This window comes from Camellia sinensis, chromosome 6 (genome assembly GCF_055761805.1).
Source record: "Camellia sinensis isolate YWXY chromosome 6, ASM5576180v1, whole genome shotgun sequence".
Lineage (NCBI taxonomy): Eukaryota > Viridiplantae > Streptophyta > Magnoliopsida > Ericales > Theaceae > Camellia > Camellia sinensis.
The window spans coordinates 33,013,182-33,040,343 of record NC_138966.1 but is presented as its reverse complement, the minus strand read 5'-3'; the positions used below and the strand labels follow the sequence as shown (position 1 = coordinate 33,040,343).

General features: G+C 38.8%; 1 pseudogene; it reads right to left on the bottom strand.

Annotated features, from left to right (window-relative positions):
* LOC114300361 (cytochrome P450 71D10-like) overlaps positions 1 to 26,921 on the bottom strand; it is a 28,459-nt pseudogene extending 1,538 nt beyond the window's left edge.
* Positions 26,922 to 27,162: the final 241 nt, after the last annotated feature.

Here is a 27,162-nt window from a genome sequence, read left to right as displayed (position 1 = left end):
ACAAAGCCTCGCAACCTCTGCCCCGTATACCTCACTTGGGGTTTCTAAGGACAATAATCAACAACAACCCAGCAACAACAACAACCCAGCTTTCTCTCTCTACCAACAACAACAACAACCCAGCAAGAGCAATACCTTCCTCACCATGGCCTGCATCCTCGCCGTCAACGACTCCACCGTCTCCGCCGCCAACTGCTCTGGCAAAAACCTCAACTACGCCACTGCTGGACCATTACCGCTGCGGCTGCACAGCCTTGCCACCGTGGCCCATAGCTCTAACACATTGTATACACTCAATGTACTCACAAAACAGACATGGGTTGACTCGGGCTCTCCCTCTCGGCTCTCTGTCTAACAGAGCTCTCTCACTCTCTCGGCACCTCTCTCTCTCTCAGCATGCACACAGCACATGTATACACAAGCACACGCATGGTTACACACCAAACCCATCTCCCTCTTCTCTCTCTGCAACATACACAAACAGCCTGCAACTCTCTAGCTGGGTCTCTCTCTCTACATCGCCCACGGGTCTCTCTCTCTCTCTTTGAGGGGGCCACCCAGTCAAACGGCTTCCTCCTTTATTTTATTCATCACCATATGCTCCACTCACCACCCTTTTTTACTTTTCTTTTTTATTTTTTCTTTACATCACTTTACACCCACTCTCTCTCCTCACTTTGCATCCACCGCCCAAACTTTTTTTTTATTATAAAGCTTATTGGTGCACTCCTTGTTCCCCACTTTCGTTATTATATATATATATATATCTTTTTTTTTTATATTATATTAAAAAAAAAAAAAAAAACATCTCTCCTCCGTCTGCTTTCAAACTCTATTTTTTTTTATTTATTTTCTCCAAACCACTTTCCTTATTTTCCCATCTTTCATTTTTTATTTCAATTATATTTTTATTATTTCTTTCTTTATTTTTCTTTCACATTATTTTTAATCTTTTTCCAATTCCATTCATACCATATCGCTTTGCACCCCAAACCATATTTTATTCATCTCAGGGATCAACTCCGATCACAATTTTACACAAAAAAAAAAAAAAACCAACAAACCAAAACCCAACACCAACAGATTTGTTTTCTTTTCTGCAGACGGCCACCCACCGACCTACTCTGTCGCCGGTCTCTTCTTCTTGCCTCCGTCTTGGACAGTCCTTGCCGGTGCTGCCTCCGTGTTTCCCACTCCACTGGGCACGATCACTACTCCCTGCTCCTCCACTGCAGCATATGGCGGCCCTCCAAATCGGAACATCACGGTGGCCTTCCGCTTCAGCTCCTTGTTTTCTGCCCTTAGCACGCTTATCTCTGCTCGCGCATCCTTATACATGCGTTGGAGCAGAGCCAGCTGGGAGTTTAACTGCTGCACCTCATTTGCCCTACTCTGCAGCCGGTTCGACAAGTTTGTCACCGCAGTCATGGTTTCCACACATGACTTCAAGGTATACTGATTGGCCTCCACATCCGACTGCACCGCCATTTTTTGCTCCACAGACCGCATCGGAAAGTTCAACGGAGCAAAACCGGAAGCGCTTGGTTGAGTTTCACTGGCCACCGCACCCGTTATCTCTCTTGTTGACTCGTTGAGGTCGGGAAAGAGAGTGAGCAACCCACGGGACGACGAAGCCATTTTCTGGGACACAGAATGTTACAGACTATCTCTCTCAGCACAACGAAGAGTTTTTCAGAGGAGAATATCTCTCGCAACAGAGTGTTACAGACTCTCTCTCTCTCAGCACAACGAAGAGTTTTTCAGAGGATTTCGCAGGTTTTTTACTTCTGCCTCGGCCTCCGGCTCTGTCTTGGTTAAATAGCCGAAGCAGCCACGCGCATCGCGCGCCTCTTGACGCCGACAACCTGGCACGCCTTTTCATGGCACGCCTTTTCATGACTCGGGCACGCCTTTTGATGACACGCCTTTTGATGACACCCCTTTTGAGGGCACGACTTTTGAGGGCTCGATATCTACATACATGTATATTTTTTGGGCAGCCTATCTACACACTCATACAGTGTCTTCTACACCGGTCAGCTTTATCAATCCCTTTGTTTCAACCTCAAATAGGTTTCTACCTTTACACCTATTTGAGTTTGAAGGGGGGTTATACACAGTATCATGTATAAGTCGCTCATGGCGCACTCCCTAAAGTCGCCCCCTTGGTGCACCACCACAACCTCTGCTACAACGGTCCGACATGACCTCGTAAACTGTCCTGCTACAACGGTCCGACATGACCCCGTAAACTGTCTTCTACATCGGTCTGACACGACCACACAGTGTCTGCTACAACGGTCCGACATGACCCCATAAACTGTCCCGACATTGATTCCGGTCAGCTGCTACATCGGTCCGACATGACCCCGTAAACTGTCTTCTACAACGGTCCGACATGACCCCGTAAACTGTCCTGCTACACCGGTCCGACATGACCCCATAAACTGTCTGCTACATCGGTCTGACACGACCACACAGTGTCTGCTACAACGGTCCGACATGACCCTGTAAACTGTCTGCTACAACGGTCCGACACGACCATACAGTGTCTCCTATCCCATTTTTAATTTTATTTGTCAGCTTATTTTTCTATTTTGTTACTCTCTCCAAACTCAAGTTGGCTAGTACCTATCCTCCTTGAGTTTGAGGGGGGCTGTTAATGTAAATGTAAATTACTACTACACCTACCACCAAACCTACCTCCACCTACTACTCCTATCACCTACTACACTCCACCAAACCTACCTCCACCACTCACTCCTCACCTACTCCAGAATCATCTCCTATATAATAGGAATTCTTGTACACAATATACACACAACAATCTTGTAACAAAAACAATCAATAATATACATCAATTTATTTTACACCCACAGTGAAAATGTCCTCAAATTAATGAGTTTGATATACTTTATTGCATGCTATTGATACTGTCAGGAATTCAATAAAATATAAGAAAACTAGGAATCTGTTGAATTTCAAGTATTTAATTTCACAAATAAGATACGAAGACTTACTTCCCACTTGGGATTGCACAAAAAAAAAAACTTTTTACTCTTCACAACACCCACAAAAAACAAAAAACACAAAAAATAAAAAAAATAAACACAAAAAATAAAAACAAAGATAAAATTGCAAAGTGAGTGAAATTTAGCTATTTAATTTCACGAATAAGATACGATTGCACAAAAAAATACTTTTTACTCTTGACAACACCCCCCCCCAAAAAAAAAAACACGCGCTCACACACAAAAACAAAATCAAAGACTTATTTCCCCCTTGGGATTGCACAAAAAAATACTTTTTACTTTTGACAACAACCCACCCCCTCCAAAAAATAAATAAATAAATAAAATAAACACAAAAAACAAAAACAAAGAAAAAATTGTAGAGTGAGCGAAGATTGCTCATAGACTGCTTAATCAAATCATTACCTATTTTCTAGACCATGGTGTCACTTTTGCTTGGCAATTAATTATTATTACATCACGTGCTATGAAAAGAAAACTTTTATATTTTGTGTGAACATTGAAATGATATAGACAAATAAAAACATACTAACCAAGATGACTGCTTTGATGTTGTTGTCTGTCAATAGAAATTGAAGGTCACCATGCTTCTGAATTCTTAAAAGAACATCAACTAGATCCTCCTCTGCTTCCCCTTTACCACTTTCTGTTATTCTCTTTCTTTCTCTATGCTCATTCAAAACGTTTTCAAGTATCTGATCAATCCTTTTATGCATCTTTTTGAGTGTACGTCGTATTCCACTGATCACTTGAAACAATTTCACCGATGGGTACATGCCAACAATGGTGAAACCACCTATCATGTCTGCAACTTCCTCCACAATCGAAACAAACTCTTCTTGGCCTTTAGTTTTCCCCCCAAAAGCCACTCTAGCAGTAACGCCATATGTGAGCGAGAACATCTTCTTGCTCAGATTGATCGGCGATGTCTTCTTTAAAGAAATTGATTTAACTAGATTCAAGACCTCCTCTTCCCTAATTGCTCGAAATGATTGGACTCGCTTTGCGCTTAGAAGCTCCATTATTCAAAATTTTCACATTTGCCTCCAATAATCGCCATACGGGGAAAAGGCAATGTTTTGAGAATCATACGAGAGAATCCTCGAAGCAAAAGAGTAAGGCCTTTGCGCAAAGACTATGCCATGTGCTTTCATGACTTCTCTGGTGATTTCTAGCGAAGAGACAACGATGGTGGACATTTCGCCGAGTTGGAGGTGCATCAAGGGTCCAAATTTTGTGGCCAATTTTTTCAATGTGTGATGGACTAGTGATGAGCCAAGTTGGTGAATGTTTCCTATGAGAGGTAGTTTCCTTGGACCTGGGGTTAGTTTTGGAATAGAATTTTTGGGTTTGAATCTCTTCATGTTCTTGACTAGAATGAAGATAAATAGGAGGGGAGGCTAAGAGGAGAGGAATGGGTGGGACTTAGAGCTCCATATTGAAGGAAACTGAGGTTGAAGAGGGTGTTGTGAGCTTGTAGATGACATGTCTTTTATAGTAGTTTTTGTTTTTCACAAAGTCATTGTAGTTGCCATTTATGACTTGTATGATTAACTCAAAAAGTTGTAATAGGGACCCCCTAATTTCTTTGCTTTTTTAATCTCTGCTTGGGGGCTAAACTTTGAATTTACAGAGGAAAATTTTCTATGTAGAAAGGGCCATATTTTAGAACACCATGACAACCTTAGGTTGATGGTTTTTGCCTATGCCGACTGAAAAATGAAAGTCAGACACATATGACATAGAAAGACAGTGTATTATCATAAACCCACATAATTGATAGCCAATGAATATTTTACATGTAATCATATGTTTGATTCAACAAAAAAAAATTTCAGTAAAAAAAAGTTTTTTTTTTTTTTTTAATATTTTCAGTAAATTTGTTTTTCGTTGATTTTTGTTTCAAAATTATATGAAAATTATTTTACAAAATATATTTTCTGCTCAACTAGGAGTGATCATTGGTTTAATGCTAAAATCTTAACCTAATAACTTGAGATTATGGATTCAAGTCTTGGGACAACCACTTTGTACACTATACCAAAAGTTAAGTATGTACCTAATCTTTCCCCTCCTAAACACACATTAATGTAATTGGGCATCGTTTTTATTTTTTGCTCAACTAGAGAAGAATACATTGAATCCATTCTACAAAGTAAATTCGGAAGCAATCACCTACCAACCATTAAGTTCGAGCGTACCGAGAAAGATTGCCCACAATTTGTCCTATGTAAATTACTATAAAAAACACAGTCAACACACTTGAAGTGGCTTTTACTATTTTGCCAAATATGAAAAGTTGTAAATGGTACGGGCCATAGTCACAAATTTGTCCATGTGAGTCATACATTCATAGCATCACATTATTAAATAGATTCGAGTCAAATTTGAGTGGCCATGTGAAAACTGTGCAGAGTGTGGAAGTGATTACAAAGAAAAATAATAATAATAATAATAAATAAAAAAAAATCACATGTTCAAGACTTAAAACTGTTGTGTAGGGAAAACAAACATTTGCCACTAGATTCCCGCAATAATTCAATTTCTACTCTATTTTGTTTACAATCAACTAGTAACTATATTTTATAATGCTCATAAAAAGTTTCCTTAGCCAAGTCATTTGACTCTAGTAGGTTTATAATTGAAGTTTGTAAGACTGTTTGTGTTTAGATCATGAATTTAGAGAATGATTTGTGAAGGAAAAATAAAATGGACGAGAAATGTGAAATCAGATAGGTTTGTGTTGTATTAGAAAAGATACTAGAAGAAAAGATACTGCATTGCTTGCCTATTTTCTTTATCATTTTAGTAATTATAGGATCAAATTTTAGCTTTAGGCACGTACATCGACACAATATCATACCAAAATTTTTTTTTCTTGGTCATCCAAACAAAGAAAGAAGGAAACAGAACAGAGCAGAGAAAGAAAAACAACCCAGCTTGGAATGCAGCCCAGTGAGTAAACTCAATTGCAAGAACTTTAGCAATTGAGAAAATTAAATTATTCAGCATACTTTCTCTTCCTATTATCAACCATGTCCTCCCATTCAGAGAAAAGCTAATTTGCAAGCTGAGCAATCAAAGAATTCCTCCACAATCTTAATTTTGAGTGAGCCATCATAAAACAACCTTATCTCTACATATTGGATGAGGTCTGTTAATGTGCTATACCTTCTTTCTTGTCACACATTTTCTAATTTTGACAATCACAAACAAGAGGGAAAAAAAATCAACGTAACAATTATACCATATTATCATCAACACCTGATATCCCCATTCATTTATTATTTTTTGAACTCTCAATGACATTTCTGAGGAAATGCCATGGTACTTGCTCTCAAGGATTGACTTTGACATCCACCTTTAAATGGAAATTTGAGGGCAAGGGGCCATTGCCTTGACTCCTACTGACAAGAATTTTACTTCATGAGAAATTGAACAAAAAGGGCTGAATCAGCCTATTTCTTGCAAGTACAAATCAAATTCTTTTTTGAGAAAGGAGCTAAAGATTGAATGATTTCTTAGCAGGAGAGAAAAAAATGTCAAGAATCCTCTTTTTTCTATAACACAACTGATGTTTCTTCAGAGCACTAATAGATTAGTGAATCTTGAAACTATCTTCAATTGACAACTCATTTCCATTTGCATTAGATGACAATTTCCATTCAAAAGCTTGTAATTTATTACTCTAACAGAGACTTCATGACTGTCAAAGCATATATTAACTGAAACAACAAAGACAAAAGGCAGTCATGTAACAAGGCATTAACACATTATTATCACATAGTCATAGCACATTTGCAATCTTGGAAAAATAAATGAAGAAAAAAATGCAATTTATATTTTATTCACATTTCACTCACTTTTCTCTTTTTCCTTTTCAAATCCCGACCCAAATCCATGATCCAAACACAGCCTTAGGAAACAAAAAAATCTAACACTGGGAAATAAAATCTTGCGACATTTGCAATGAAAATTGATTGATTTGTATGGCCAATTTTGTCGAATGAACTTTTAGCAATTCAGTTAGGATTTTGGTTTAAATTAAGGTAGCTTGTAATTTGTAACTATAGGTGCAACGTGAAGGTGCAGTAAGATTAAAGAGTTATCCAAGTTTGTTTTGAGAGTTGCTTGAGGCCCCAAGCCTGGCCTCTAACCTAATTATAGGATTTACTCCTAATTTTTTTCTCCCTCTATCACATATATTAGAAATTAAAAAATTTAAATAAGAGTATGATTTGTTATATATGCATCAAAAGTATTTGTATCTAAATCTTTATTTTGAATAAATCACAAGATTTACTCTAATTTTTCTTTCTCTCACATCTATACTATTATATATATAGTCTCTCTCTCTTCTCCTCCTTCCATTGTGTTTTCTACTCAATCATGCTAGTTTTTGTTAGTCAAACCAAGAATAGCTTCTTCTGCTTCTTTTTATTTATTTTTCTTACACATTTGACAAGTCGTGACTTCAACCATTATTTTCTTACTCATTATCTGAATATAATTTTATTTGTCTCTTTGCATTAAATGCCTTTTTGAAGCTATCTATATAGTTCAAAAGTGACGTGACCAAGAACAACATCAACTCAATTATTTAATATACATCATTGTTGATTAAGTAGTTTTGATCATCGCCAACATCATCATCACGACAGCGGCAAGGCTTACCAGGATTATTGGGAGATTCGAAAGGAAGACCAAGGCCGCCGTTACCATTGGCCTTAATAAGTTAATGATTTGGTGAAGGTATCTTTGGCAATGAATGGGAGGTGCTAAATTTTCATACTCTCTCAATGAAATTTATGTAATATTATATCAAAAATAAAAACACTACTTTCAAAAATAAAACCTGCTATCTATATAGAAATAAAAAAATAAAATAAAATTGACATTTTCCATAATAGAAAATCCTTACAAAATGTAAAAGACACTATTGCATTAGTTTGATTATCCTTTTAATATTAAAAAAAATATTATCCTTTTAATATTAAAAAAAAATCTTTAATATTTTGACTTTTCAAAATTATTCAAAATTTATACATGTTATAATTTGATTGTTATTGTAATTTCATAAATTAGGGATTATTGATATATATTTTTGCACAATATAAAACTAATATGAAATATGTCATAACACGGGTTATACCATAACATAGATTGTCACAACAAAAAAATAAATAAATAAATTATAACAACTCATTTTAAATTGTAAGATTCCATGCTTAGCATGGGTTACCGCTAGTAAATTTTAAAGAAAAGTTACAAAAATACTTTTATTACAAATTGCCAATATAAAAAGTAAAATAAAAAATGTAATTTATAAACAATCTTAATACATGCACGAAACAAGGCCATAGGCTTATAAGAAGTGGGTAGCTTATCTAAATTTAGACTAGTCACTTACAATTTTTTATTAGGGCATCTCCAATGGTTCACTAAAAATTTCATCAAATTTGAGTAAAAATATGACGAATTCCTCTATTTGATATTAGCCACTCCAATGGTGAATACTGTAGCTTTCATCACAACATATTGGACGTCCTAGGAGATGATCGGCTAGTCAACTAGAAAGAGGAAAATGAATTTTTTTTTCCCCTCCATTTCTGTTTCCTCAATTCCATTGCCATTTCTGTTTCCCTCCATTAAATCTTTTTCATACAATCAACGTGCTCAGCTGCGCCGCTATATACCAGGAGAGTTGGTCCTGAAGAAAGTACTTCTTGCTGCTAGAAAACCGGCCGATGGAAAGTTAGGTCCTAACTTGGATGGCCCCTATCAGGTTGACTCGATCGCGGGAGTAGGGGCATATCGGCTAAAAGACATGTCTGGATGGAGTCTTCCACGGCCTTGGAATTCAACGCATTTGCATAAATTCTATCATTGACCCGACTTGTGGGGCTTGATACTTGTACATATCTCACTTTTTCAATACAAAGTTTCTCATTTCTTTATCGTGCAATTCAGTTTAAAAGTCTCCAGATTTGGAGCGCCCTTCGTGGATAGTACGATTGACCAAACAAAACTCCGGATTTGGAGTCCCATTGGCGCAAGACGCCTTGGCCGATAAAGCCTCCGGATTCGGAGCGCCTTTTGTGGATATCACGATTGGCTAAATAAAGTCTCCGAATTCAGAGCCTCATCGGCGCACGATACATTTGGGCCGATAAAGCCTCCGGATTCGGAGCGCCCTTCGTGGATATCATGATTGGCCAAATAAAGTCTCCGGATTCGGAGCCTCATCGGCACATGACGACTTTGGACCGATAAAGCCTCTGGATTCGAAGCGCCCTTCGTAGATTTCACGATTGGCTAGACTTCGGATTCGGAGCCCCATCGGCGCAAGACGCCTTGCGCCGATAAAGACTCCGTATTTGGAGCGCCCTTCGTGGATATCACGATTGGCCAAATAAAGTCTCCGGATTTGGAGCCTCATCGGTGCATGACGCCTTTGGGCCGATAAAGCCTCCGGATTCGGAGCGCCCTTCGTGGATATCACGATTGGCCAAAGAAAGTCTCCAGATTCGGAGCCGCATCGGCGCAAGACACCTTACGCCGATAAAGCCTCTGGATTTGAAGCGCCCTTCGTGGATATCACGATTGGCCAAATAAAGTCTCCGGATTCGGAGCCTCATCGGCGCACGACGCCTTTGGGCTGATAAAGCCTTAGGATTCGGAGCACCCTTCGTGGATATCACGATTGGTCAAATAAAGTCTCTAAATTCGGAGCCTCATCGGCGCACGACGCCTTTGGGCCGATAAAGCCTCCGGATTCGGAGCACCCTTCGTGGATATCATGATTGGCCAAATAAAGTCTCCGGATTCGGAGCCTCATCGGCGCACGACGCCTTTAGGCCGATAAAGCCTCCGGATTCGGAGCGCCCTTCGTGGATGTCACGATTGGCCAGACTCCGGATTCGAAGCCCCATCAGCACAAGACACCTTGGGCCGATAAAGCCTCTGGATTCGGAGTGCCCTTCGTGGATATCACAATTGGCCAAACAAAGACTCCGGGTTCGGAGCCCCATCGATGCAAGACGCCTTAGGCCGATAAAGCCTTCAGATTCGGAGCGCCCTTCGTGGATATCGTAATTGGCCAGTCTCCGGATTCAGAGCCTCATCGGTGCATGGCATTTTTGGGCCGAAAAAGCATACGGATTCAGAACCAGGGCCGTGCGTAGCACGTATATGCCGAATAGATATTTAATGAAGTACGCTCTGTCATGTCGATCCGGCAAAAACCGTTTACATATCAAAGCATATAAACATTCAAAATGAAATGCTTGATTGTGATTAACTCAGGCCGATCAATGTCTATTCAATCTCTAAAATACGTTTATTCAAACATTTATACAATAAAACACATGCAAACACGTGTATGTCGAACAAAAATTACAACAAAGCACATTGAAAATAAAATCTTTTTATTCGATCAACCAATAATTACATAATTTTAGACACAATCTACCTTTGAGCATTACAATGAATATTTTAATCCGGCATCTCCCTCATTGTCACTCTTTTCGACTTCAAAGGCGGAAAAGGGAAAATGATCACGTTGGTACAGCGGCAACGCCGAATCCACACCCTTTGCTTAGAGAGCCTCCACGGCTTGAAGTGCCGCGATCCAATCGTGCCTAAAGCCCCGGTTCTCGCATCGGCAGACCTCCTCCGCAAGTTTCTCTTTCGTTTTGTCGATCCCAGCCTTCCGGCCCGCATGGAAGCCTTGCTCATGACCCATGGTCCTCGCATTTTCTACGGCAAACATGCTTGCCGTATCTCGGTCGGCAATGGCTTGTTGGGTCACCCTCTCCTCTACGATCGGGTTAGATTGACCCGCTGCACGCCGCACGCGGCTCGACGGCTTTAGCTTTCCTAAGCTCCTTAAGCTCACGCTCAGCTTTCTCTGCTCGAGCCTCTAAACTGCGGATCCGTTCGTCATTCTTTTCTATTTCCCGTTGCACGGCGCGCAGGCGCATGCCGAATTCGTAGGCAGTGTACAACCCCTTCACCGCCCCATGGATACCTTCTCGAAACACTTCAAAATCTTGTCGTCCAACCATCGATTATTGGACTTCTAGTGGAAAGATCTGTCGAGCGAACTCGACCGCTACACCCGGATCATTAACAATGGAATCTGTCTCAGTCATCGGTTTATTCCCCACGAACACCGCAAAACTCAATGGTCATGGCGTCGCGTCTGGCTCGTTCCTCGGTCGCGATCGCGGGGAGCTTCCCCGTTGTTGTTTTTCTTTTTGGGGTGATCTGCTTCGACGGCTCAGGGGCTGATGCTTTTCCCTTTCCTTGGACGTCCTTCCTCTCATGCTTTAAGGCTCGCTGCTACGATTCATTGCAGTGTCTAGCTCAGCCAGCGTTCGTCATTCTCCTCTACTGTTGAAGAACAGTCTGTTTGACATTCGCACTTGCCCCAAGCTAGTTTAAATCGAGTATGAATAAAAATAAGTGGAGTCACTGGCGCGAACTCATCCCATTTATTCGTATGTATGCAGCGCCCCCGAGGTGACGTCATTAATGCCAAACACCAAAAGCCAAACGCCGATCGACGTATGCCGCAGCTATTCCAGGAACTAGGCCTATTCGGCTTATGAAGCTCGTGCACTGGCTGGGGCAAGGGCAGATTTATTAATCTGATCGGCCAAGTATTTAAGCCCAATGTCGATCGATTTATGCCGCAACCATTCCACGAACTAGGCCTATTCGGCTTATGAAGCTTGTGCACTGGCTGGGGCAAGGGCAGATTTATTAATCTGATCGGCCAAGTATTTAAGCCCAATGCCGATCGATTTATGCCGCAGCCATTCCACGAACTAGGCCTATTCGGCTTATGAAGCTCGTGCACTAGCTGGGGCAAGGACAGATTTATTAATCTGATCAGCCAAGTATTTAAGCCCAATGCCGATCGATTTATGCCACAGCCATTCCATGAACTAGGCCTATTCGACTTATGAAGCTCGTGCACTGGCTGGGGCAAGGGCAAATTTATTAATTTGATTAGCCAAGTATTTAAGCCCAATGTCGATCGATTTATGCCGCAACTATTCCACGAACTATGCCTATTCGGCTTATAAAGCTCGTGGACTAGCTGGGGTAAGGGTAGATTTATTAATCTGATCGACCAAGTATTTAAGCCCAATGACGATCGATTTATGCCGCAGCCATTCCATGAACTAGGCCTATTCGGCTTATGAAGCTCGTGCACTGGCTGGGGTAAGGACAGATTTATTAATCTGATCGGTGTAGACACCCCATTTTGACCGGTCCTAAGACTTGGGTGCTTTCATTTGATTACCCAATGATGACAATTAGAATGTGTTTCTTACAGAATCCTCAGTAAGAGATATGAAATTTGAACTTTAATCCCAACCTTCACCGTTATGGCCAAATCGTTTTAAAATACTAAATATTTTATTAGTTTAGTATTTTGTAATTTTGCATAATTTTATGTGTTTGTTCATATTTTTGGTATTTTTATATAAATTGGTATAAATTATATATTTTATATATATAAAAGAAAATAATAAAACAAATTATATTATGTGTTTAATATTATTATATTATATGTTTGGTATTTTATATAAAATTATATTAGTATATTATATGTTTAGTATTTTGGTATAAATTATATATTTTATATATTATTATAATTATATTATATATATTATAAAAAAATAATAATAAAAAAATTTGATGTCGGCATGCCAACATCTCAACTGAACATATATATATATATTATATTATATAACATGCGTATAGATTATATTAATATAATATTTATATTATTATAATTATATTATTATATTATTATAATTTGCTTATATAAAGCAATGAAGGCTCAGCAAGTTTGAAGGGGAGGAAAAAAAAGAGGGGAGAGAAAGAGTTTGAAGAAAAAAAGAGGGGAGAGGCCCAGCAGAGAAAAAAAAGAAGGGAGGGGAGTCTGGAGGAGAAAAAGAGAGGAGAAGCTCAGCAGGAGAAAAAAAAAAGAAAAAAAAAAGAGGCTAATTAGAGAGAGGAAAAGGAAGTGGGGGCGAGAGAGTTTGAGAAAAAAAGAATCAGAAAGAAAGAAAATTAGTTTTTTTTTTTAAGAGAGAGAAAGGGAAAACAAAATATTTTCTTTAATATTTTTATTTCCATTTCATCAATACACCATTCAAAAACCAACAACTAAAGTTATAGTTTCAAATTTTGGACTGAGAATTGAGAACACATTCCACAGACTTGAGAGTAATCAAAAGAAAGTTTGTGACTCAGAAAATTCATCATTTCCCCAAAAGGTGAGTTTTCGTAAATTTTCATTTAATTTAAAAATGTGATATAATTTGTTTAAATACTTCATTTACTTCTTTTCATAACTCTTTTTTTATCGCTTTAATGGGATGGCTGCACCACCCACATATCTACTGTAATTTAAATATTGTATATAAACTGTTGTAATTTATTACTTTAAATAATTTATCCTGCCAGATGAATAGTAACCTCCGGCGGTGAATAGTAATCTCGACGATGAATAGTACCTTCGGCGGTGAATAGTACCTCTGGCTATTTAATTTTGCTCGCTTTCTATAGCTTAATTTCAGCACTATTATATGCTATTTAGGGGGCTGTTTAATTTATTTCAATGATTTATGTTTTAAATATCAAGTTTGTTTATATTAACCAATTAATCAATTTCGCATAATCATCTCTGCAACCTCCCTCCATTCTTTGCTTATTTCGATTAAAAAGTTGTGAAAAATTAAGATTGTGGTTCAAGTATAAGAAAGAAACTCTTCCATGCTTAATGGTTTAATACCTTCGGAGGTTCATTACCAAAAGTATAAAACACTCTATGGTTAATGGCTTAATTTCTTTGGAGATTCACTATCAAAGGCATAAAACATTTTATGCTTAAGAGATTCATTATCAAAAGTATACAACACTCTATGCTTACTGATTTAATCTCTTAGGGGATTTACCACCAAAAGTATAAAACATTCTATACTTAACGGTTTAAATTCTTTGGAGGTTCACTACCCCAAATGTATACATGTTCTTATACTAAAGCACAATCTTTTATTTTTCATTTCTCTTTAATCATCAGTGTGTTTACTTTTAAGGGACTAACTGACCCTTGGAAATCACCAAGGAAGATGTCATTATCACTTATTATCAAGTTTGGATTTCAAGTCATTATCACTCAGGTTTGGGTTTTCTAAGTCATTATCACTCTTTTGAGTTTGACTAGTCCTTGTTGCACATCTTGAGTTTGACTTGGAATCCCTTATCGCTTGTAAATAAGTTTAACTATTCCTTTGTAATTTCCCCTGAAGAAAATTTTCTCGGGTTAAGTTGATGCTTGTTTCTCTTTATTGCATTTTGGATTTAGTGGACGTAAATATCACTTTTGCACAAACAGGAGAAAAGATAAATAAATGGAAAGGTAATAAAAAAGGCTAATAAAATTGGTTAAAATTGGATTACAACCGACATAAAGAACCAATATGATTAATTGAATTCGGTCGGACGTTATACCGAATTTATTGTGTCAAGGCTTGCCTTACATCAATTCATGTAATAAATTAGACAGCCCCTTTCATTTATTATTCATTCGGCTTTGTAATAATTATTTGTTCGGACACTTGGACATTCGGACCCTCCTGGGCAAGGGCAAACAAACTTGTAATAATGTGTATGTCTTCCAACCCCACGTCTTTCTCCATTTTATTTACTAGCTTATGATGGTTAGATTAGGGACATCATGTTTAATTTAGCATACTCATGTTTGCATCCACTTGTATTGCATGCACCAAGGCCCGGCACATCATTCTAATTCGCATTGTCGTTTAAATACTTATTTGAATACATGCTTAGACCGCATGCGATCAAATCATTTCATATGCCATATTAGTAGCCGAGCCTAGTAATTGCATATCATATGTGTTGCATTTGTCATATTGTATAGTTAGGAATCATGCATATTTTCTAACTTTGTTTTATAGCTTGTTCGCGGGACGTCGGTAAATATGTGAGTTGTTATGCTTTAGCATCCCGCTTGTACATAATTTTCTTATTATGTTTAGTATCCTACCATGAGGCTAATTGCTTAAATGATAAACTGTTTGAATGCCTGTGGATGAAGGCTTGTTGCTTGAATTGGAATGATTTAATCAATGTACGTTTTAAGCCCACTTTGTAGTGGCAAATTCACATACTTTAAGCCCACTCTGTTAAGTGGCAAATTAAGCACACCTGAGGTGGCAAATTCAAACCCTTTTCGAGAAACAAACATGAAATTGAATTGTTCCAATTTGAGCAAACTAGTCTATACGTTGTATGCTTCACATAATAAATTTTAGGATTTATTAAATAATCAGAACAAGAGCATATATTGTACATAAAAATCACATCATGATTAGTAGAGGCCGATCTTTGATCGGGTGAGTGGGGTGTTCAATTATTGACCTTCCTCTCTCATACCTAAGTTCCTGAACCAAGACACTTTGGTAACGACGGACTAATGGCCTTTGGCACGAGTCATGGGTTTCTTAAATTTCCCAAAATAAATATTTAGGTGGCGACTCTAAAATTTGGCAAAGCAGTCCATTTTTGGCACTTGATTCAAACATCGATTTTCCAAAAGAAATTGCCGGATTTGGACTCTTTTTGTGTTTTCACTATTTCACATTGCATTTGTGAAATCAGAATCAGAACCAACACTCAAGTGGAGTCCGAACTGTAAGGGCTATTTCATTCTTCCGAAAGGGAGCGTGAAAAGCCGAGCTACAGTTTCTGGCGACTCTGCTGGGGATTTAGAGAACTTGACTTGAAATTTATGATGTGAATTTTTATCTACATTTATATGTTCTTTACATTGCATTTGCATTGGTGCGCCTAAGTCCTTGTGTTTGCCATCTGTTATTCCTGGACGGTTTGCCAGGGGCTTGCCTACAAAGCTTGCCAAAAGGCTGACCGGTCATGGGCTCTGTCAAGTTGGGAACACAACCCTTGGATCTGGATTACCACTGTACCGTTTGATCCTCCTTTCACTTCTCGGTGTTAGGTGTGAGAGGTATATTAGGTAATCTTGCTGAGGTACCCTTTGTGACTATTTGACCTAATGCATATAGTACGCTCTAGTGACTGTTCCAATATAAGACAGGATGCTCTCCCATTTATAGGATGTATGATACCACTTGTTTGAATAGTGAACCCTAGAATATTTCAAAAAGCTAGGACAGGATAACCCTACCCTCCATAGGGGTGTTTGTTCTTTTTCTTGCTATGTGCAATGTATTGGATCTATACAGGGCTTCTCAAATTCCGAAGAGTGGTTCAGGCATTTCAATTGTGGGGTTGAGTTTAGTGTGTCAGCATGAGTTAGCAATAATCAGTGATCAGTTGAGTCGAAATGCTACTAAAATTCAGATTGGGGGTTCCTATTGTTTTTTTTGCAAGGTAGTTTACAAACATGGTTTCAAAAAAAAAAAAAAAAAATCCGATATCCCACAAAGTCCACTGGTGTAAATAAATAAAACTTGTGGGATATCCGACCATTTTTGTAATTGGGAAATGACCACCTGTTGATTACACGGGTTTTATTTTGAATGTTGTGGCTGGCCCACACTTTGACTAGCAAATTGAAAATGGTTTTATTCCAAGTTTTGAACTGAGTATTGAGTCTAAGTTTGATTCCACCAAGTTTGTAGAGACGGAATCAAACTCGAGTCATTCTATTAAGTCAGAGTCTGTTGATTTCGATAGTGCTAACCTAGACATTTCTGTCCTGTCTGGGTCTTCTTTGTCATTTTCTTTGAGTCTGTTGTCAAAAGTTTGTTGTCATTGCTGAGTTATAGTCTCTTTTCAATAAATAGAAGAAAAAAAATACGATAGAGTCTGCCTACTTCTATGTGCCTTTAAATCATAGCATTGACAAAAGTTTTTCAAAACTTTGATAAAAACAAAGAGGAAGAATTTCCTTGGGATTTGCAAATTTTGATCAACTAAGAGAAAGAGAGGTATGGTAAGCCTTTGATGAATAAAATCATTTATGTTAATGTGAGTACTGAAAAGGATCCTGGCTTGGTCCAGATTGGTTCTATATTGTCTTCGTAAGAGTACGAGTGATTAGTCACTTTGTGAAAAGATTTCAAAAACTGTTTTTGCGTGGTCCTACGAAAACATGTCTGGAATTGATTATACAACATCGGATCCCTCTTGACTTGAGGTGCGACCTCCTTAGCTCCTTAGCTTTCAAACCATGATTCAAAATAGTCAATGATCAACCAAAGTGTAAGGCTTGCATAGCTGAATTGGAAATAGCCCTTGAACTAGGGGCAATGATATAATTCAAATGGAGGCAACCCTTGAACTAGGGGCAATGATATGATTCAAAGTGGAAACAACCCTTGAACTAGGGGCAATCATGTAGGGCCTATGATTCAAATAAAAAACAGCCCTTGAACTAGGGGCAAGAAGGTCGGACATGAGTTAGATTGGAATCAACCCTTGAACTAGGGGCAATGATATGATTCAAATTTGAAATAGCTCTTGAACTAGGGGCAAAAGGTTGGATGTGATCAAAGAGTAAAAACTAGATTGTTTCCCAATGAAGACCGCCCAAAAAGGCAAAACCCTTAATTTGAGAGAAGAAGGACAATTGAGTTCCTATCCACTATACTAAGGGCAAATTCAGACCTAAGTAGCCTAGTCCCTACATCATCATATCTCCTGGTCAAGTGTAGCAGTCATTATTATAGATTTTGATGGCCTAGAGATCTCACACCCAATCAACATGGACAAGCTAAACTGAAACCCTTGAGAGGCTCACTGGGGGGAAAATCTAGAAGGGCGACCCAGGAAAAAGTTAGACTAGAAAAACAAAAAAAAAAAAAAATGATGAAAAAAAATAAAAAATGAAAAGCTCGCAAGGTTGAAAACCCGAAAGGGCTGCTTTTGGCAAAAGTTAGAGCACAAAAGGAGAGTCTCAATACCCGAGTGAACTTTAGCCGGAACTACGTTGGCCTGATTCCTATCTTTAGGATACGTAGGTAGCTTCATCTTGAAGTTCGGCCCTAATAAAATTTTCAACTCATTCATCTCGTCCATGTTTGATTGGTGTGTCTTTAGTCAACTTGGCTGTCCTGTCCGCGTTTGCTTGGTTTGTCTTCGTTTTACTCGGTTCAGTTGGTTCGATTCAACTTGGTTTAGTTCGATTCAGTTCGGCAGTTCAGTTCGGTCCAGTTCTGCTCAGTTTCATTCAATTCGGATCGGCTCGGTTCGGTTATCATCGTTGCCACAAAACCAATTCGGGGTTATCTAGCTTAGAGCTATGCACCTCAATGATTGATTCTATGTTGGTTGGGTAATGGCCATTTGCAAAAATAGGTTTTGATTAATTTGAATGAAGTTGATTGATTTTCTAAAAAATTATTCCATTTTTGCAAAACTTGGACCATTCTTTCGATTTAAAAAAGTGAAAATTTTCAGTGCTCACAGCGTAGCTTACATGATTTCAAAACAGAAAATAGAATAAGTATGCTAATCTAACTCTTATGTTGATCAAAACATGTTTACAAAAAAAAAAATCAAAAGACAAAAAAGGGTCAAGGCAATGAACGAGGGGCATAATCGAGTTAGAGATTATGTCTTCTCCACCGCTCGAGTCAACTATTCAATGTATATAAGTGTGTATTCATACCAGTCAAGGTATTCATACCAGTCAGTGTGTATTCATACCAGTCAGTGTATTCAGACCAATCAGCGTATTCATACCGGTCAGTGTATATAAGTGTGTTCCTTTCATACCAGTCAGTATATTTATACCAGTCGGTGTATTTATACTAGTCAGTGTATATAAGTGTGTTTGGATCGTTTTGCTTTGTTCTTCTTTTGTTAAGTCATTCTTTGATTCAGGTCAGTATAGAATCAATGTTCAATTCAGAGTTCAAAATTCAATCAATCTCAAATTCAATCAAACAAAAATGTTTTCAAACTCAAAGTGATATGTCAGTCACGCCATTGATGTGCAAAAACGAAACTTATTTTATTGAAGTAAATATCTGTGTGCATTTATATGTAAATATCTGTGTATTATCCTGCCTATGTTTGCAATGAGTTCCTATGAAACCAACTGCGACGGTGGAAACTAGAGTTCGAATGGCGATGCCTAGAACGCAAAAGGTTTGGAATTTCCGAGATTAAAGTCTGGTTTAAATACCCAGGGGTGTATCCCCGGCTTGAAATCTATATGGCAGCCCCATAGGTTGAGGTAGCGTGTATGCGCCTCAATTCTAGATACTGAGCCAACCTAGTCTGTCACCCCGTTGGAGAATAGGGAAAGTTATAAATTTGATCAGGAAGTAAAGTGGCATCCATGGCCATTCAATCGGTTAAAAATAGCAGGTGCGCCTGGTGTTCTTTTTTGGGTCTAGGAGACCTTAAATCCTCTGAAGGTGCAATTCCTTTGGTGTTTGTCGTGCTCGAACGACTTCAATGGTCTAGGAATGGTCTAGAAGACCGTAAATCCTCTAAAGGTGCAATTCCTTTGGTGTTTGTCGTGTCCGAACGACTTCAGGTGGTTTGGTATAGCCACCTGCCTGTGTTCGCAATGAGTTCCTAGGAGACCAACTGCGACGATGAAAACTAGAGTTCGAATGGCGATGCCTAGAACGCAAAAGGTTTGGAATTTCCGAGACTAAAGTCTGGTTTAAATATCCAGGGGTATATCCCCAGCTTGAAATCTGTATGGCAGCCCCATAGGTTGAGGTAGCGTGTATGCGCCTCAATTCTGGATACTGAACCAACTTAGTCTGTCACCCGTTAGAGAATAGGGAAAGTTGTGAATATGATCAGGAAGAAAAGGGGCACATGTGACTTCTACATGTAGAGATTACCCCTTGTCAGCAAGAAATCATTCTACCATACCTTCTTCCATTCGCGTGAGACGCGTTTGGACTTCGAATTTACCTTCGCTCCTTTCATGTGAATCGTCTTAGATTTAATGTTTACCTAGTTAAAACCTTTCCCCTTTCCTCTCGCGTAAGACGCATTTGGATTGCAAATCGGTTAAAAATAGCAGGTGCGCTTGCCTGTTTACACCACGCCACCTCCTCACGCGTAAGACGCGTTTGGAAAGCATCTTCCTCCTTTCGCGTAAAATGCGTTTGGAAAGCATATTCCTCCTCTCGTGTAAGACGCGTTTGGAAAGCATCTTCCTCCTCTCGCGTAAGACGCGTTTGGAAAGCATCTTCCTCCTCTCGCGTAAAACGTGTTTGGAAAGCATAATCCTCCTCTTACGTAAGACGTGTTTGGAAAGCATCTTCCTCCTCTTGCGTAAGACGCGTTTGGCAAGCATCTTCCTCCTCTCGCGTAAGACGCGTTTGGAAAGCATAGTCCTTCTCTCGTGTATGATGCGTTTCGAAAGCATCTTCCTCCTCTCGCGTAAGATGTGTTTGGATTTGAAGTTCACATACTCCTCTCGCATAAGACGCATTTGGATTTGAAGTTCACATACTCCTCTCGCGTAAGACGCGTTTGGATCTCAAGTTCACATACTCCTCTCGCGTAAGACGCGTTTGGATCTCAAATACTCCTCTCGCGTAAGACGTGTTTGGATTTCAAGTTCACATACTCCTCTCGCGTAAGACGCATTTGGATCTCAAGTTCACTTACTTCTCTTGCGTAAGACGCGTTTGGATCTCAAGTTCACATACTCCTCTCACGTAAGATACGCTTGGATCTCAAGTTCACATACTCCTCTCACCTAAGACGCGCTTGGATCTCAAGTTCACAAACTCCTCTCGCGTAAGACGCGCTTGGATCTCAAGTTCACAAACTCCTCTCGCGTAAGACGCGCTTGGATCTCAAGTTCACATACTCCTCTTGCGTAAGACGCGTTTAGATCTCAAGTTCACATACTCCTCTCGCGTAAGATGCGTTTGGATCTCAAGTTCACATACTCCTTTCGCATAAGACGCGTTTGGATCTTAAGTTCACATACTCCTTTTGCGTAAGACGCGTTTGGATCTCAAGTTTACATACTCCTCTCGCGTAAGACGCGTTTGGATCTCAAGTTCACATACTCCTCTCGCATAAGACGCGTTTGGATCTCAAGTTCACATACTCCTCTCGCGTAAGACGCGTTTGGATTTCAAGTTCACATACTCCTCTCGCATAAGACGCGTTTGGATCTCAAATACTTCTCTCGCGTAAAACGTGTTTGGATCTCAAGTTCACATACTCCTCTCGCGTAAGATGCGTTTGGATCTCAAATACTCCTTTCGCGTAAGACGCGTTTGGATCTCAAACACTCCTCTCGTATAAGACGCGTCTGGATCTCAAATACTCCTCTCGCGTAAGACGCGTTTGGATCTCAAGTTCACATACTCCTCTTGCGTAAGACGCATTTGGATCTCAAGTTCACATACTCCTCTCGCGTAAGACGCGTTTGGATCTCAAGTTCACATACTCCTCTCGCATAAGACGCATTTGGATTTCAAGTTCATAAACTCCTCTCGCGTAAGGCGCACTTGGATCTCAAGTTCGCATACTCCTCTCGCATAAGACGTGTTTGGATCTCTAGTTCACATACTCCTCTCGCGTAAGAGGCGTTTGGATCACAAGTTCACTTTCCTCCTCTCGCGGACGAAGCGTTTGGATCTCACATTCACTACATCCAACATTTATGCTTTCATTCAGTGTCACATCATTGTCTTGATTGCATTTCATTGCATGATCATAAGTTATGTTCTGCATTTCATTGCATGATCATAAGTTATGTTTTACATATCATTCTGCATCTTGCCCTTGAACTACGCTAGTTTGATTCCTTGCAAAGGGATACGTAGGCAACCTTCGGGTTCAACCACTTGCATTTGCACATTTATTTGTTTGCCCAAGTCTTATGGTCTTGTCAAAAGGGTCGTCTTCGGGTTTTGACATTCACTTACGTCATGAAATCACTTTGAGCTCTGTCAAAGAGGGGCAACTATAGACACCCCATTTTGACCGATCCTAAGACTTGGGCGCTTTCTTTTGATTACCCGATGATGACAATTAAAATGTGTTTCTCACAGAATCCTCAGTAAGAGAGATGGAATTTGAACTTTAATCCCAACCTTCACCGTTATGGCCAAATCGTTTTAAGATACTAAATATTTTATTAGTTTAGTATTTTGTAATTTTGCATAATTTTATGTGTTTGTTCATATTTTTGGTATTTTTATATAAATTGGTATAAATTATATATTTTATATATATAAAAGAAAATAATAAAACAAATTATATTATGTGTTTAATATTATTATATTATATGTTTAGTATTTTATATAAAATTATATTAGTATATTATATGTTTAGTATTTTGAAATAAATTATATATTTTATATATTATTATAATTATATTATATGTATTATAAAAAAAAGAAAAATTGATGTCGGCATGCCGACATCTCAACTGAACATATATATATATATATATTATATTATATAACATGCGTATAGATTATATTAATATAATTTGCTTATATAAAGCAATGAAGGCTCAGCAAGTTTGAAGGGGAGGAAAAAAAAGAGGGAGAGAGAAAGAGTCTGAAGAAAAAAAGAGGGGAGAGGCCTAGCAGAGAAAAAAAAGAAGGGAGGGGAGTTTGGAGGAGAAAAAGAGAGGAGAGGCTCAGCAGGAGAAAAAAAAAGGAGGCTAATTAAAGAGAGGAAAAGGAAGTGGGGGTGAGAGAGTTTGAGAAAAAAAGAATCAGAAAGAAAGAAATTAGTTTTTTTTAAGAGAGAGAGAGAGGGAGAACAAAATATTTTCTTTGATATTTTTATTTCCATTTCATCAATACATTATTCAAAAACCAACCACTGAAGTTATAATTCCAAATTTTGGACTGAGAATTGAGAACACATTCTACAGACTTGAGAGTAATTAAAAGAAAATTTGTGACTTAGAAAATTCATCATTTCTCCAAAGGTGAGTTTTTGCAAATTTTCATTTAATTTAAAAATGTGATATAATTTATTTAAATATTTCATTTACTTCTTTTTATAACTGTTTTTTTATCGCTTTAATGGAATGGCTGCACCACCCACATATCTGCTGTAATTTAAATATTGTATATAAACTATTGTAATTTATTACTTTAAATAATTTATCCCGCCAGATGAATAGTAACCTCTGGCGGTGAATAGTAACCTCTGGCGGTGAATAGTACCTCCTGCTATTTAATTTTACTCACTTTCTATAGCTTAATTTCAGCACGATTATATGCTATTTACGGGGCTGTTTAATTTATTCCAATGATTTATGTTTTAAATATCAAGTTTGTTTGTGCTAACCAATTAATCAATTTCGCATAATCATCTCTGCAACCTCCCTCCATTCTTTGCTTATTTCAATTAAAAAATTGTGAAAAATTAATATTGTGGTTCAAGTATAAGAAAGGAACTCTTCCATGCTTAATGGTTTAATCTCTTCGGAGGTTCATTACCAAAAGTATAAAACGCTCTACACTTAATGGTTTAATCTCTTTGGAGATTCACTATCAAAGGCATAAAACATTTTATGCTTAAGAGATTCATTACCAAAAGTATACAACGTTCTATACTTACTGATTTAATCTCTTAGGGGATTTACTACTAAAAACATAAAACGTTCTATACTTAACGGTTTAAATTCTTTGGAGGTTCACCACCCCAAATGTATACATATTCTTATACTAAAGTACAATCTTTTATTTTTCATTTCTCTTTAATCATCAGTGTGTTTACTTTTAAGGGACTAATTGACCCTTGGAAATCACCAAGGAAAGTGTCATTATCACTTAATATCAAGTTTGGATTTCAAGTCATTATCACTCAAGTTTGGGTTTTTCTAAGTCACTATCACTCTTTTGAGTTTGACTAGTCCTTGTTGCACATCTTGAGTTTGACTTGGAATCCCTTATCACTTGTAAATAAGTTTGACTCTTCCTTTGCAATTTCCCCCGAAGAAAATTTTCTCGAGTTAAGTTGATGCTTGTTTCTCTTTATTGCATTTTGGACTTAGTGGACGTAAATATCACTTTTGTACAAACAGGAGAAAAGATAAAGAAATGGACAGGTAATAAAAAAGGCTAACAAAATTGGTTAAAATTGGATTACAACCAACATAAAGAACTAATATGATTAATTGAATTCGGTCAGACGTTATATCGAATTTATTGTGTCAAGGCTTGCCTTACATCAATTCTTGTAATAAATTAGACAGCCCCTTTCATTTATTATTCATTTGGCTTTGTAATAATTATTTGTTCGGACACTTGGACATTCGGACCCTCCTGCGCGAGGGCAAACAAACTTGTAATAATGCGTATGTCTTCCAACCCCACGTCTTTCTCCCTTTAATTTACCAGCTTATGATGGTTAGATTAGGGACATCATGTCTAATTTAGCATACTCATGTTTGCATCCACTTGTATTGCATGCACCAAGGCCCGGCGCATCATTCTAATTCGCATTGTCGTTTAAATACTTATTTGAATACATGCTTAGACCGCATGCGATCAAATCATTTCATATGCCATATTAGTAGCCGAGCCTAGTAATTGCATATCACATGTGTTGCATTTGTCATATTGTACAGTTAGGGTTCATGCATATTTTCTAACTTTGTTTTGTAGCTTGTTCGCTGGACGTCGGTAAATATGTGAGTTGTTATGCTTTAGCATCCTGCTTGTACATAATTTTCTTATTATGTTTAGCATCCTACCATGAGGCTAATTGCTTAAATGATAAACTGTTTGAATGCCTGTGGATGAAGGCTTGTTGCTTGAATTGGAATGATTTAAAGAATGTACGTTTTAAGCCCACTTTGTAGTGGCAAATTCACATACTTTAAGCCCACTCTGTTAAGTGGCAAATTAAGCACACCTGAGCTAGAAAATTCAAACCCTTTTCGAGAAACAAACATGAAATTGAATTGTTCCAATTTGAGCAAACTAGTCTATGCCTTGTATGCTTCACATAATAAGTTTTAGGATTTATCAAATAATCAGAACAAGAGCATATATTATACGTAAAAATCACATCATGATTAGTAGAGGCCGATCTTTGATCGGGTGAGTGGGGTGTTCAATTATTGACCTTCCCCTCTCATACCTAAGTTCCCGAACCAAGACACTTTGGTAACGACAGACTAATGGCCTTTGACACGAGTCATGGGTTTCCTAAATTTCTCAAAATAAATATTTAGGTGGCGACTCTGAAATCTGGCAAAGCAGTCCATTTTTGGCACTTGATTCAAACATCGATTTTCCAAAGGAAATTGCCGGATTTGGACTATTTTTGTGTTTTCACTGTTTCACATTGCACTTGTGAAATCAGAATCAGAACCAACACTCAAATGGAGTCCGAACTGTAAGGGCTATTTCATTCTTCCGAAAGGGAGCGCGAAAAGCTGAGCTACAATCGGCTAAGTATTTAAGCCCAATGCCGATCGATTGATGCCTCAACCATTCCACGAACTAGGCCGATTCGGCTTATGAAGCTCGTGCACTAGCTGGGGCAAGGGCATATTTATTAATCTGATTGACCAAGTATTAAACCCAATGCCGATCGATACTTGGTGTTAAAAACAAAGTGTAGCCATTTTACAATCAAAAGCAATATCATTCATCATTAACAAAATTTAGCACAGATAACATCAAGGCAAAAAATGAAATTTTCATTAGGAAATTGGGCACAAATTGTAGCCATTTTACACATGAAAATTACCAAACAAAAAGCTGTAAAAATACATTCAAAAACTCCTAAAAAAAAAAAAAACCAAAATAGGTTTCACCCAAATTAATCCTCGGAGTCAGACTCCAACGGCTCAATATCCACTTGCTCGTATGGAATCGGCATAGACAATGTCACATCAGCAGCAGCAAGGGCTTTGAGCCAGCCGTGTTTGAATCCCCAATTTTCAAATTTGGGGACTTCGTCTACATATTCCCCAAAGGCAGCACTTTTCCGGGCCTCAAATGCCTTAGAAGCCTCCGAGTCGGCTGCTTCCTTCGCCTTCTTTACTTCTTCCAACTCAGCCTCCAGTTTGGAGACCGCCTCCTGGGTCAATTTCAGCGCCTCTTCGCTCGTGTCCGCCCTCTTCTCGGTGGCTAATCTCAGTTCATTCACATTCTGTGCCCTCTCTATCTCGGCCTCGGCCCGCGTGCCTTTCATCTTCGTCCTTAAAGCCTCGAACTCGGCCCTGCTCTTTTGGCCCTTAACTTCCGTTTGAAGACGGCCGAGTTGTTTGACGGCATCATGATGGCGACGGCCCATCTCCGCTATCCTTCCGACGGTCTGCAAAACAGGAAGTTAAGACCAAAATAGTATTTGCATAAAGTGAAAAGACAAAGTCAAGATATATACCAAAAGTGCCAATTGCGCGTCCAATGCTATTGCAACCAGATCCGGCTTTGCCCAGAAAACTGCCTTGTCAACTGGCAGTGAAACGGACGTAGCCATGCTGAGAGCGACCACTGGATCTTTAATTACCGAAGCATCAGAGGGGATTGGCATGTTTTTTATCTTCGGTTGAATAACGAAAGGCACGATCACATCCGATTTCTGTAAACGAGGTTGTTTATCGACACGGTTATCTTCTGAGCCGGCCTTAACCTCGGCAAGGCACTTCTCTGCACTTTGTTCAGCCTCTTGATCGGCCTGCACAACCAACTCGGCCTCGGCACTTCGATTTTCTGCCATTCCCTCCTCAATAACAGGCAAGGAGGGCTGAGATTCGCTAACAGGTAGGGAGGGCTGAGATTCGGCGACAGGAGGCACTCCAGCTCGAATGGCTTCTCCTCTTCGCCGTGCTATCATCCTTTCCACGTTCGCCTTCTTGGCAAGTTGCGTGAGGCTTAACCCAGCCATATCTTCGGGTATGTGTCGGGAAGGTCCTTTAGACCTTGAAAAATGTCGTCAAGTGGAAGGTCCTCTCGGCCTGAAGTGGACGGAGGGTCGGCTGAGTTGAGACCGCTTCCTCAAAGGCTAACTTCAAAGCCTCGTCGACTTCGATTTTGGACTGATCAGACTTGGCAACCTCAGCTACTTCTGGTCGTTCCGAATCAAACCCCTCGAAACCGACTTGCTTCAAATTTTTGAAATCGGTCAA